Source organism: Nanorana parkeri, unplaced genomic scaffold, assembly GCF_000935625.1.
Source record: "Nanorana parkeri isolate BGI_ZX_2015 unplaced genomic scaffold, ASM93562v1 scaffold444, whole genome shotgun sequence".
Lineage (NCBI taxonomy): Eukaryota > Metazoa > Chordata > Amphibia > Anura > Dicroglossidae > Nanorana > Nanorana parkeri.
In genome coordinates, this window is record NW_017306712.1 from 241,480 (window position 1) to 253,092 (window position 11,613).

Below are 11,613 nucleotides of genomic sequence, written 5' to 3' on the forward strand. Positions count from 1 at the left end.
ATTCATTCAGGTCAACAGCATCTATGCAGCTATAAATAAGAGACTTCACAGAAGGTACACCTTGCATAAAGCTCCAACTGCTTCCTGCAAATGCTACATATGAAAAATTAATATGCAATATTCCAAATTTAAATGTTTAAAAATAATATTTTAAATGTAGTTAAAAACAAAATAAAGACTCAAAATATTGTAAAATCATAAAAATGATCCTATAAGGAAAAATAATTGTTTCTGTAAGAAAGTAAGAAAAGCAATGATCGTTACAATATGCAAAAGCTGGATACTCCATATCAATCAACCAATCAAATTTCAGCTTACCAAAGTTGGACCACTGAAAAGAAAATGTGAATTACTTGCTAAAGGTTAATGTTATTTGAAAATCGCTCTTAAAGCAAAACTATAAGAGATTTGGTTCAAAAATGTATATATTTATATGTTTTTAAGCTGATGTTTCATACCTGTTTTTGCTATATGTAAATAGTCTTTGTTTTATCAAACATTTAACACATGTTAAAGGATACCCAGAGCACTATAAGAGACAGCACCGTAGTATTCTTTGCATTATATTTTTTACTTCTAGTACTCTAGATTGATAGACAATATGGGCATATAGAGAGACATAGTTGCAAGTTATGGTGTTGTTATTATTGCAGTCAGATTTAGGTTAATTGCATGAAGTTATTAAAACAGGAGAAAGGAAATAACTCCATCAGAGAAGAAGTTGGTCCATAACAACCAATCAGGTTTCATCCGTTATTATACGGGAACAGGGATGAGCTTTGGGTTTTGGTTGAACATAAATTTGGCCTAAACCCAGCCTGTTCAAAAATCAGCAAATCATACACACAGCCCGCATTTAGTCAGTTTGCTTGCCAGATTACAAACATCAGCCATGGGTCTGTCATTTTGTGGCCGTAGCTGGCAGACAGGATTCCCAATTTGTTGACAGTTGCAGTAGGTCGGGAATCTATCATTTTTCTGGCAGTGGGCTGATGTACAGTATGTCTAAAAACTAGCTGAGGATCTGTCATTTAGTGGTGGTAGAAATACTGCTCTGCTTGCACTAGCACTACTGCCAAACTAGTGTTAGAGCAGTGGTAGTTTGGTAAAAAGTTCAAGGGGGGACAGTTTCTTTTTAAAGGGACAGTTCACAGAGATAAAATAATGTTGTAGGCTTCCCCATGTATTTAAAACAGTCCATTATCAATGTTTGCAGTCTATGTGGCCAGGAAAGACAGCAACTTATGTCTCCTTCCCCCTTCCCCATGCAGAGGATTGTGGGGAGGGGAAGGTTTGTTTAGAAACAGAAGCACTAAATGGCAGATCCCTGGCTGGTTTGTTTACCAACAGAAGCCAGTCGGTAATCTGTCATTTAGCTGCAGCAGTGATGTTTGCAAACAAAGCATGTCACTTTTGAGTTACTGCATTGTTCTGCTTGCTGACTTCACATGCAGCCATAAGAAATCCCCAAGCATGTTATTTGAAGGATTTGTGTTCTTTCAATGCTACCCTTTAGGCTTTGTTACAAGGTCCTCTTCCTGCTGAATGCTAATTCTAAAAAAAATGGTTTTGCATTGGTACTTTTTCCTCATGATAGTGCCCAGCTACTCATGCATGTTTTTAACAAAAACTTGTACATTTTTAATTAAAAAGGGCAGGAAAATAGCAAGATCCATCTCCCATAGACTTCAGTAGGGTTGGGCCATATGTTTGAACCACCTGTGAACAAAACTTTGCTTGGTTTGCTCATCTCTAATTGGGAAAGTTAAACAAGGAACCCAATTACCATGAGCAAGATCATGGTTTATAGACCTTAACTCTTCAATAAAACATTTGGAGAAAATGTTAAAAAAGCAACAACAATAATGATTACACTGAGAAACTGCCAGATCATTAAAACAGTGATATAAATAAAATTAGGCACAACCTATTAAGAGATTTTTTTTAATAAAACATGTTATATTAAGATCTAGATTGTGTTGCTTGCTTAAGCTATTTTATGACATACTTGCAAGCAGAACAGAATATGAATGAATGACCCAGATTTTTAAGTGTTTGCCAAGAAATAGCACCCCTTAACACACATTTGTGTCAATGGATGATAGCATATATTAAGCATCAGCTCAATTTGATAAATCTAGGCTGATGCCATTGAATTAAACTGTCCATCCTTTTGAAATCCTTTTGTAGTAGAAGCATGATATAAATAGAACAGACCCCAGGGTTCTCTATTAATACATTCTCAGCTTCACACCTTGTATATACAGTATATATATACAGTGTGCATATATATATATATATATAAGCACACATATATACACACACACTATATATTATATAGTGTGTGTGTAGTATGGTACAAGAGTTTTAGCCACTTACAGAAAAATGCTGTGAAGTGAGAATGCTTAAAAAAAATACTTAAAGTACATAAACAGAATAATAAACCTAAACCATATTTGGTGTGATTGCTGCTTAACTTTACTACATCATCAATTCTCCTAGGAACACTTCCACACAGTTGTTTTTTTTACTGAACACAGCAAGTATGTTGTTCCAAACATCTAGGAGAACTATCCACAGTTATTATGTGGATTTAGTCTCAGTTGCTTCTGTCTCTTGTAGTATGTAGTTCCAGATGTGAAATTAAAATATAAAAAGTAGTATGATATTACAGATATGTTCCTAACTCTTGTTCCTAACTCTTGTCCATAGTTTAGAACCTAAAAAAAACTTATATACCTGAATTAACACCTAGATGCTAATGAATCTTTCAGAAGACCTGAAGGTCTGTTGCTGTTCCTTTGAAACCATTGTACAGACCTTACAACTGCAGAAACAGTAGGGAGGAAAAGGTCTTTACACACACTGAGGCTTCAAATTGTCTGCGATTGTTTGTCATTCATCTTAGGGTATATGTGGCAAAATGGTGTCCTTACAGAACAACATAGGGACCAACATTTATATGGGACCTACTCACAGTGGTCAACTGTTGTTTAGGACTGCTGTGATCGGGATGCTGCCCTGATGTCAGAAATCCTGACCCAAACCTTAGCTCTGTGAACTAGCTGGTCAATATAATGGGAGGGGGGGGGGCCACTTCAGAAGGCAAGAACTCTCTTCCCATCTGAGTTGCAACCTCTGAAGGTGACTGGCTAAGGGAATATTTCCTCTTTAAATTGAACTGTATGAAGACTTATTATTGTATTTATCAAGAGCATATATTCAAAGACATGGCATTAATGAAATGTTTGATGCTGGTACACCAGCCGGATAAAATAACACTGCTCAAATAGTAATTATTATTTTTTTTGTTTTTCTACTTTTTTATTTCATAGCAAATAGCTAATAGCCAAATTTCTGCATGTCTTTTTTTTTTTCTTGTCTTTTGTCATTTTTCTGTGGTACATATTTTTATGTTCTGCCTGCCTATACTAAATATAAAAATTAATACATGTCCTTCTGTGTACTAAGCTAAAAACTCCCAGATAATTTTACTAGTGCCTGTATGCTTGTTTTACATTCCCTACTAAGCTGTAGGAAATTGTATTGTGTGGCTGCTAACTGCCTGCAAATTGGTGTCAGTTTGGGGAGGCTATCATATATGCCAGAGTTTTATGTGTGTTTATGGTTGCCTTGCAGACCAGTCAGCTGACAAACTGTATGTGGTGACAATCTACCCTAAATTGTGTGTCTGGTGCATGTAGGGGTATGTAGGTAGAGGTACAGGTAAAAGTGTGCAAGTATTCCAGCTCACAAGTTAGCTTGGAGAATCTCAGAACCATGTAGGAAGTACCTAGCAGCTGCACAACCAGAGTGCACCAGATTGTATGCAAGATGTGTTTCAGTCTGTGTGTATACAGACAATTAGGTTTGGTTGAGTCACACAGCAGTGGTGGCCAGTGGTATCGCAGGCTGTGATAAGTGTTTCACAGCCCCAAAGGAATATTGGAGAATATTTGTGGAGGTATTCATAAGCAATACTTCCTATTTACCTCACCAAAAAGATCAAATTAAATACCTAAATATATTGAATAAATAAAATGTATTTAAAACACTAACAAATGTCATTCTTTTAGAGAAAGCACCACTGCACTCCCAGCGTTTATATCAATATGTCAATTAAGTCTGTGTTATATTGACAATGATAAAAGCAAAATAAAAGATGTACTGCATAAATTAATTTACTATAAAATATAACAGGTAAATGTCCTTGCAATTAAAAGAGAAAATATGTGTAATCAAAGGAGCTCAGTCATAATATAAATGTACAAGTCTAAAGACCAAGTGCATTTATAAAGTTCAACAAACTCCTCAGTAAATCCTGATATCTGTAAAAATTTATTGGAAAGGGCGTTCTATTCTTTATCATATATCAGAAGTCACAATTAAACTGACAGACTCAGAATGAATAATACTGAACAGAGAGTGAACCAAAACTGGACCTAGACCAGCATAGAGACGACTTACACTGCCAGGTACAGATTGAGGCTGATCAACCAAATAATATGAGAATCTTCACCCAAAGAAATAAGCGAATATTTACTCCAATTATCCAATTATGCGAAAAGCATCTGTATTGTTTATTCAAGTGAACAGGCATTTGTTTTTTACATGATTGGTTAACTAAAGTCAATATTCATACACTTTATTAAATGTGAAGATTCTCAACTTCTTTAAATGAGCCTTACCGTGAAGGATGGACAGAGACACCCAATACTGGATAAACATTCCTGCGCTGATTGTATTAGCCTTTATGTATAGTATGACAACCTATCTCATAAAATCTCACTTTTGGGCAGTCATCTGTAAGCCAATAAGGGTTACTGTCAAAGTGGGCAGGACTTATTAAACCCAGTTTACACACTTTCAACTTCCTAGCATCATGTTACCTAGCCATTAAGGTGTATCTCTAGATACAACCTTTTGTTTTTTGGATGGGGTGTGCAAGGGTTAGACCCTCAGCCAGCACGTTTTATTGCTGTCTGTATTCCGACTGGGGAGATATAGCCCTCTTTCTGTGCTGGTGACCAATGTCACCATTGTGGGGGGAATTCCTCTCCTTTTGAGAGATTTCCTGTTGGGGAAATTTCTCCAATGGGGACAGACAAAAAAAATAACCCAGCAAAGGTTTTAACCCTTCCCTTTTCTAGCCAAAACAGAAAAAAGTTTTAGTTATACACACTTCAATAATCTAAGTTACAGGTAAACTGAACATAGACAGACAGATCTACAGACAATATCATATTCATACACAGGGAAATATGTTTTCCTTTTTTTTAAGCTTATTAATCATAGGAGAATACTGTCAGAATGAGGCGTATGTTGCCACTCAACTCATATTGTATGCTTCTTTTTGCCAATACAGTAGTAAACCTCTGAAAATATTCTATCTTTCTTAGACATTTACTTGTAGCCCACACATAACAACTCATATTAATAAAGAAGAGATGCCAATGTATAAGACTTTGGAATTGTTATACCCAGCAGGCATGTCAGAAAATGGTGGAGAATTGCATACTGACAGAGTAAAGATATTTTTCTTGCAAAGAGCAAACTAATTTTAAGTTGTAAAAGTTTCCTACTGCAGAAAGTCCAAAGAGGCCTTTTGTTTTGTCAGTGTGTGAAAAGGTCTGAAACGTCTAAATTAAGAACCTACAAATACCTACTTCGTCCTGGCCCAAAATATACATTGTCAGAATGTTCACCTTGCTGACAAGGCCATCAAATTGTGTGGAGTTAGCAAACGTTTCAACTAAATCAAAAAGCTCCATATTTTGTCAGGGTGCGCTATTCTCTTGGGAATTAATGTACTGTAAAACCTACTCTTGAGACCTTTACTATTATATACATAGTCATATTCTTTCCATGGTTAACATGTCTGTTCAATACCACACCTCTGCATTCCATTAGAACCCATGAACTATGCACTGAATATACCCCTAGCAGATCTGAATGATAGACATTGAGCCTTTTGTCCAACATTCATACTAGCATATAGATAAGATTGAAACATACATTGTAAACAGAATTGCAACTTTAAAATCATTCCTAATGGCTGAGGTAAGAAAGTAACCTCATGACTATACATCTTATGGGAAAATATAGTACAGTTTCAGTGAACACATGTGAGTTAGGGCCTGTTCACACGACGTCCGTTTTGTGTGCTGACCGGCTCCGTACGCTGCTGCACTCAAAATACAGTTCTCACGTGCGCAGTACGTTCAGCTTACGACAGAAAAAACATTTTGTCAGGTCCGGAAACGCACGAACGCGCACAAAACGCAATGAAAACGGAACGGAAACGCAACGCAATGCAGCTAAGGGGGAAAAAAAGAAAAAATGGTATTCTTGCTCCACTTATTATGATGTCATCAACGTTGACAAAAAATTAACTGTCAGCATCCGGACCGAAAACGCATCATAAACGTATCAACGCGTCAAAAACGCACTGCTTCAGCAGCTCCACGTCTGCTGATCAGCACCTGATCAGGACCTGATCAGGACCTGATCTCATGTGAACAGGCCCTTATTGTTGTAGTGTTTAAAGAATAATTTAGTTTAAAAATGTTATTAACCCTTGCAGTGGGGCTACTCTTGCACTGCAAGGATTAAGTGCTAATTTTTCTCTAGGTGCTAAAAAAAATTATGCTTATCAGACTATCCACGCCGGCTCCCTGCTTCTGTGATCACTGAAGCGTATCTACTCCTCAGCTGCACATATGGACTGCTCCTGGCATCCTCACAGTCTATGCACAGTGTATAGAGTGTGATGACACCAGGATCCTTAAACCACTGTGGCAGAGGGGGAGAGATGTTCCAGACAGTGGTCTAAGAACAGGCCGCCTCGGTTGGGCTAGTGAGTATAACTTTTTTTATTTAGCACCTAGTCATTCAAATCATTCTGTAAGCAGTTCAACATTAAAGAAAACTTCGAGACACATGGAGGCTGCCATCACCACATCTACGCCATGTGCGTCTCAGGTTTAGTTTAATGGGCAGCCCACTTTGCACATGTGTAGTAAGAATTAATAAAATGTTGCATTTTATTTCATCTGTGACCAAAACTAACACACATTCCTATTTAAAGTGAAAAAAAAAACTGGCTCTGATGTAAACACAAATCTTTTTGAAAGTATTGAAGATAGTTTTCTGAGCCTCAAAGACATCATGTTACAGACTATCAGATGATTCATATGTGCATCCATTCATAGCAAACCACAAAAGTCATTCGTATTGAATAAACACCTGATTCACCAGGTGATTGGCTTGATGGATCACATACCCATGAGTGATTCCTCTTGATAACGATTAAGCTTTTACTGTGTGTTCAGGACAGGCAATGTTGTACCTAGAGTTGTGAGATGTGTAAACTATTGTGCATCATGTAAGCATCTTTTAATCATTAAATCATTCTCACAAACTAAATACAAAAACTGAGTAACTGAAACACATGGTGCTTTAATAATACAAAAAATAACAGCCATATTGGTCCTCATGGGTTTGAATTTAATAACTCCATAAGCCAGCTGTGTGTCTTTTACAAAAGCTGGTCGTTCACTAGACGCCTCTAACAAAAGCTGCATATTCAGTACTCTAAGTCAGGATTGATGGAAACATCTCTAGAATGATGTGTTCATTTCCTTGTCCCAAGAACAAGCTATGCTGTAGTGACGATCAGGATTACTATGCATGCTAATCAAAACACAACATTTGCTCAATCATTCAAAAGATTTTCTGATTAACTGCATGCATTTCAATTTGCAGATGAACCCTTGGGATAATAAGATCTGATTTCTGATTGTGAGATGAATATAGCCTAAAAAGAGAATGCACAAGGCATCAGACAATCAGGATACAAATAAGGCAGAGCTGTGAGATAATGAAGATGACTTAAATCTGAACACTGCAAAATTAAATGTAAATAAAAAGATGTATTGTTTTGTATACAGTGATAGCTTTTTTAAAGTTCAAATAAATGTTAGATAGCAAAATGCAGGAGTGGCCCAGTTCCCAGTACAGCAGCGGTAAACTGCACAAGTCCGTGCAGCTAAGAAAATACACAATTCCTATCTGTCTCTACAGAGACAGAGATTCTCTACAGAATATAAAATGTTAAGGTCCCCTACCACTGATAGTGGATAGGTTGAGTTCTGCCCTTACAGTCATAGATTAAGGGGGTTATTCACTTAGCTGCCGAAGGCAGCAGAGTGAATAACCGAGTCGAAGTGAAGTGAGCTGGACGCTGTTAAAAATGTATGGTCTGCACTTCCAACCTAATTACTAAAGCTGATGTATAAATACCCAAAAATGTAAAAGGTTATACATATATAAATACAGTTTAAATATACATTAAACTGGTGTCCACTACTGGGAAAGTCTTTGACAAATCACGTAAGACAAGGCTACGAGCATGGTGATGACTTCACACTGATGGGATGCATGCACACAAAAGGTCTGTGGTGTGGTGAACACATTGGATTGAGCGATCTATCCAGTAGTGTTCTATGAGATACAAATCATACGAAAACCACATAAATGCAAGTGCCGTTAGTCAAATAAAAAGCACGACACTGTAATAGTTAATAAACATGTGTACAATTAGGAGGTGATTTTTAACCAAGTGCTTCTAAGTGTCTCAGTGTATAAAAATAAAGTGGATCAGTCTAGTCTATTTGACTAACAGCACTTGCATTTATGTGGTTTTCGTATGATTTGTAGTTCACAAACACGATTATATGGTTTTTTGATTCACCTACTAGCGCTGTTAATTTGGTTTAAACATCCTCAGACCCCCGCGGTCTTTAATACAGCAGCTTGTATTTTACATCACAATATGTATTTATTTACATTGATGTGTTGACAAGATACACAAAAAATGCATCACATTGACTTTGCAGTATTTAATATAAGTAATGTGTTAAGGAAACACTATTTTGGTTTAAATCACTGCCACCTGTGTGATATACAGCTAATTGAACTCCTAGAGCTTATTATCTTGTTAAATCAGTGCTCTAAAGGTGCCCATACACTGCTCGATTCTCGTACGAGAATCGCGGGAAATCCTGCGATCGTACGAGAATCGAGCAGTGTGAACGGAGACGTGCGACCGTTTCTACTGTACGGTCGCACGTCTTCCGTCGAACCAGCATGTTCGAAAACCAGCCGGGAATCGTTCGATTCTCGGCTGGTTAGAACGGTGCTCGGAAGACAAATGCCGAACGGGCCGGTGTGCACGCGCACACTGCCCGTTCAGCATTGCGGTCATCGGAAGCCCGCCCCTCAGCGGGACGGGCTTGCGATGATCAAGAGTGCGATCTGCCTGTCCAAGATAGGCAGATTGTACGTTTTTTTAATCCCTGTACAACCATCGCAAGACTAAGGTCTTGCGATGGTTGTAGAGTGTATGGCCACCTTTAGAGAGTTTTATACCACTGGTTTTCTAAGGTTACATCTTTGCATTACAACAATTGCTTTTTGTCCTGCTCATTTAACGGGTCACTTCCAGCTGGTGATTTTGGTCCCATTAGGAAGTGTTTTAAGTGGAAGGAATGGATGCACAATTTAGAGCACTGACTAACCGGTAGACACAAGTTTACTGTGAATACTGCAAATGCTTTGCACCAGATGTGTCTGCACTTGCTATATATGAAGTGGACTTGCACAATATCACCTTTTTATATATTTAATGTTATATACATTTGCGTTTATTTATACTTATATGTGGTTCATATAACATTTTTATTTACAATCTATTGCACATTTAAAACATTTTGATTGTTTGTATACTTAGTTTTTAGCACTATATCTATATATTTAAAAGGGGGATAGCTTTTTGTGAAAGGTTAAAGTCCAACTCCAGGAAAGGGAGCTTTTCCAGGTTTAAAACTTGCATTCATACAGGCTCTCTTCAGCCTGTTAAAAAATAGTTTGTTTGATTTTATGTCTAATTAGTACAGTTTCTGCTGTACTTGTAGGCAGTTTTCATAGACCCTGGTGCTGTGGCCGTATCTCTGAACCCTCTCCTCCCAGTCCATCACAAAGCAAACAGCCTCAGGCTTCTTTTTATGTTTGGCCAGGAGGAGAGGGAATTGGAGACATGACGACAAAGCGGGGGTCTTTGAGACCTGCAGCACTTACATCTGTAACAGCCTTACAGTGCAGCAGGATACAGTGCATCAATGTAATCCTGACATGTAAAAAAAAGTTTTAACATGCTGAAGAGAGGGTGCATAAATGTTTACTGCTCCAAACCCGGTAAGGTTTTTATGTACGGAGTTGGACTTTAAGCTTGGTTATTGATAAATTCAAGAAAGGGAACACAATATATAAAGCATTCACTGTATATTCATTGTATATGTGCATTGGGGTGCCATTCAGGATGAAAGACAACAGGACGCAACAAACACAGTGTATTACAGTACAGTTTTAGGGTCTGGTTATGTGTTAAAGTTGAACTCCAGCAAAGACATCCCAAAGTGTGGGCAAAAGTCTAAAATTCTGCCAGACTTTTCCTGCCCTGTTCAACTGGGGCACTCCATTTCTTGCATGGGGTGTCAAAGAAACAGAAAGTGAGGGAAAATCTCATCAGGGGAACATGCAGCAATAAAAACCTGGTGGGGTCTCTAACTCTTCCCATCCTCTAGCCAAAACTAAATAAACAGTTTTGGCTAGAGTTGAGCTTTAGCGTCTATGGGACAGCATAGCGCATCTATGCAAGATCAAACAGAGGCACCGCACTGTGCATCTGTTTGATCTAATTTATGTACTTAATTAGCACAGCAGCTTTTCATCTTTTATATTTGATATTTATTACTTTGAGACATCTGCCATAGTGCAGAATTTCTTTATATGCATCTATGCAAGGCTGTGTTGTTCTGGGGGGTGCTCAGTCAGCACCTTTAAAACTGCGATTGAGCTATCACCAAGAAAGGTGCTTTTTTAGTTTAGGGAAAACTTTTTTCCTAAATAAGGCATATTGGCTGAAAATGGCACTTTTGGCTAAATGCCGAAAGTGCAATTTTCCTGCCGGTACATCGGTGCATCTGTGATTTCTTTCCTCCCCGCTGGTTGCTGCTCTGTGTCCCAGCGTGGAGGAGAAAAACTGTGACAGCCGGCCGAGCGCTGCGGGACAAGAGCGCTGTGAGCGGCCAGTGTCTCCCCTCCCACACCGCTTGGCCGCCTATCACAGTGCGGCAGATCGGTGTGGAGGCGGAGACAGCGCTGTCACAGCTGGGCTCTCCTCTGTACACCACTCACTTAGCCTCCTGTGACAGTGTGTGTCAGAGAGGAGAGCAGGCTACAAACACTCAGCGATTAGTCATTGCTGAGTGTAGATAATTGAGGATATGGTATGGTTAATATATCCTCAATTATGAATGAATGGGAGTGATCGATATCCACTCCTGTTCATTCATAATTGTGGTTATAGTAAACATACTATATTCTCGTTATCAATGAACAGGAACACTCATAGAGGATTCCTGTTCATTGATAAGAGGGAATGCATAAAAAGAGATTGAGGACTCTGTGTTCTCAATCTCTATTTCTATTTTAAAAGGGAAATATCAGGGGTTTATTTAGACCCCTAATATTTCCATAATATAATATATATAT

General features: G+C 38.1%; 1 protein-coding gene across 1 annotated transcript in view; it reads right to left on the minus strand.

The window, feature by feature from the left end:
* LOC108790078 (dystrophin-like) overlaps positions 1–11,613 on the minus strand; it is a 703,081-nt gene that overhangs the window by 229,256 nt on the left and 462,212 nt on the right. The window lies entirely within an intron of this gene.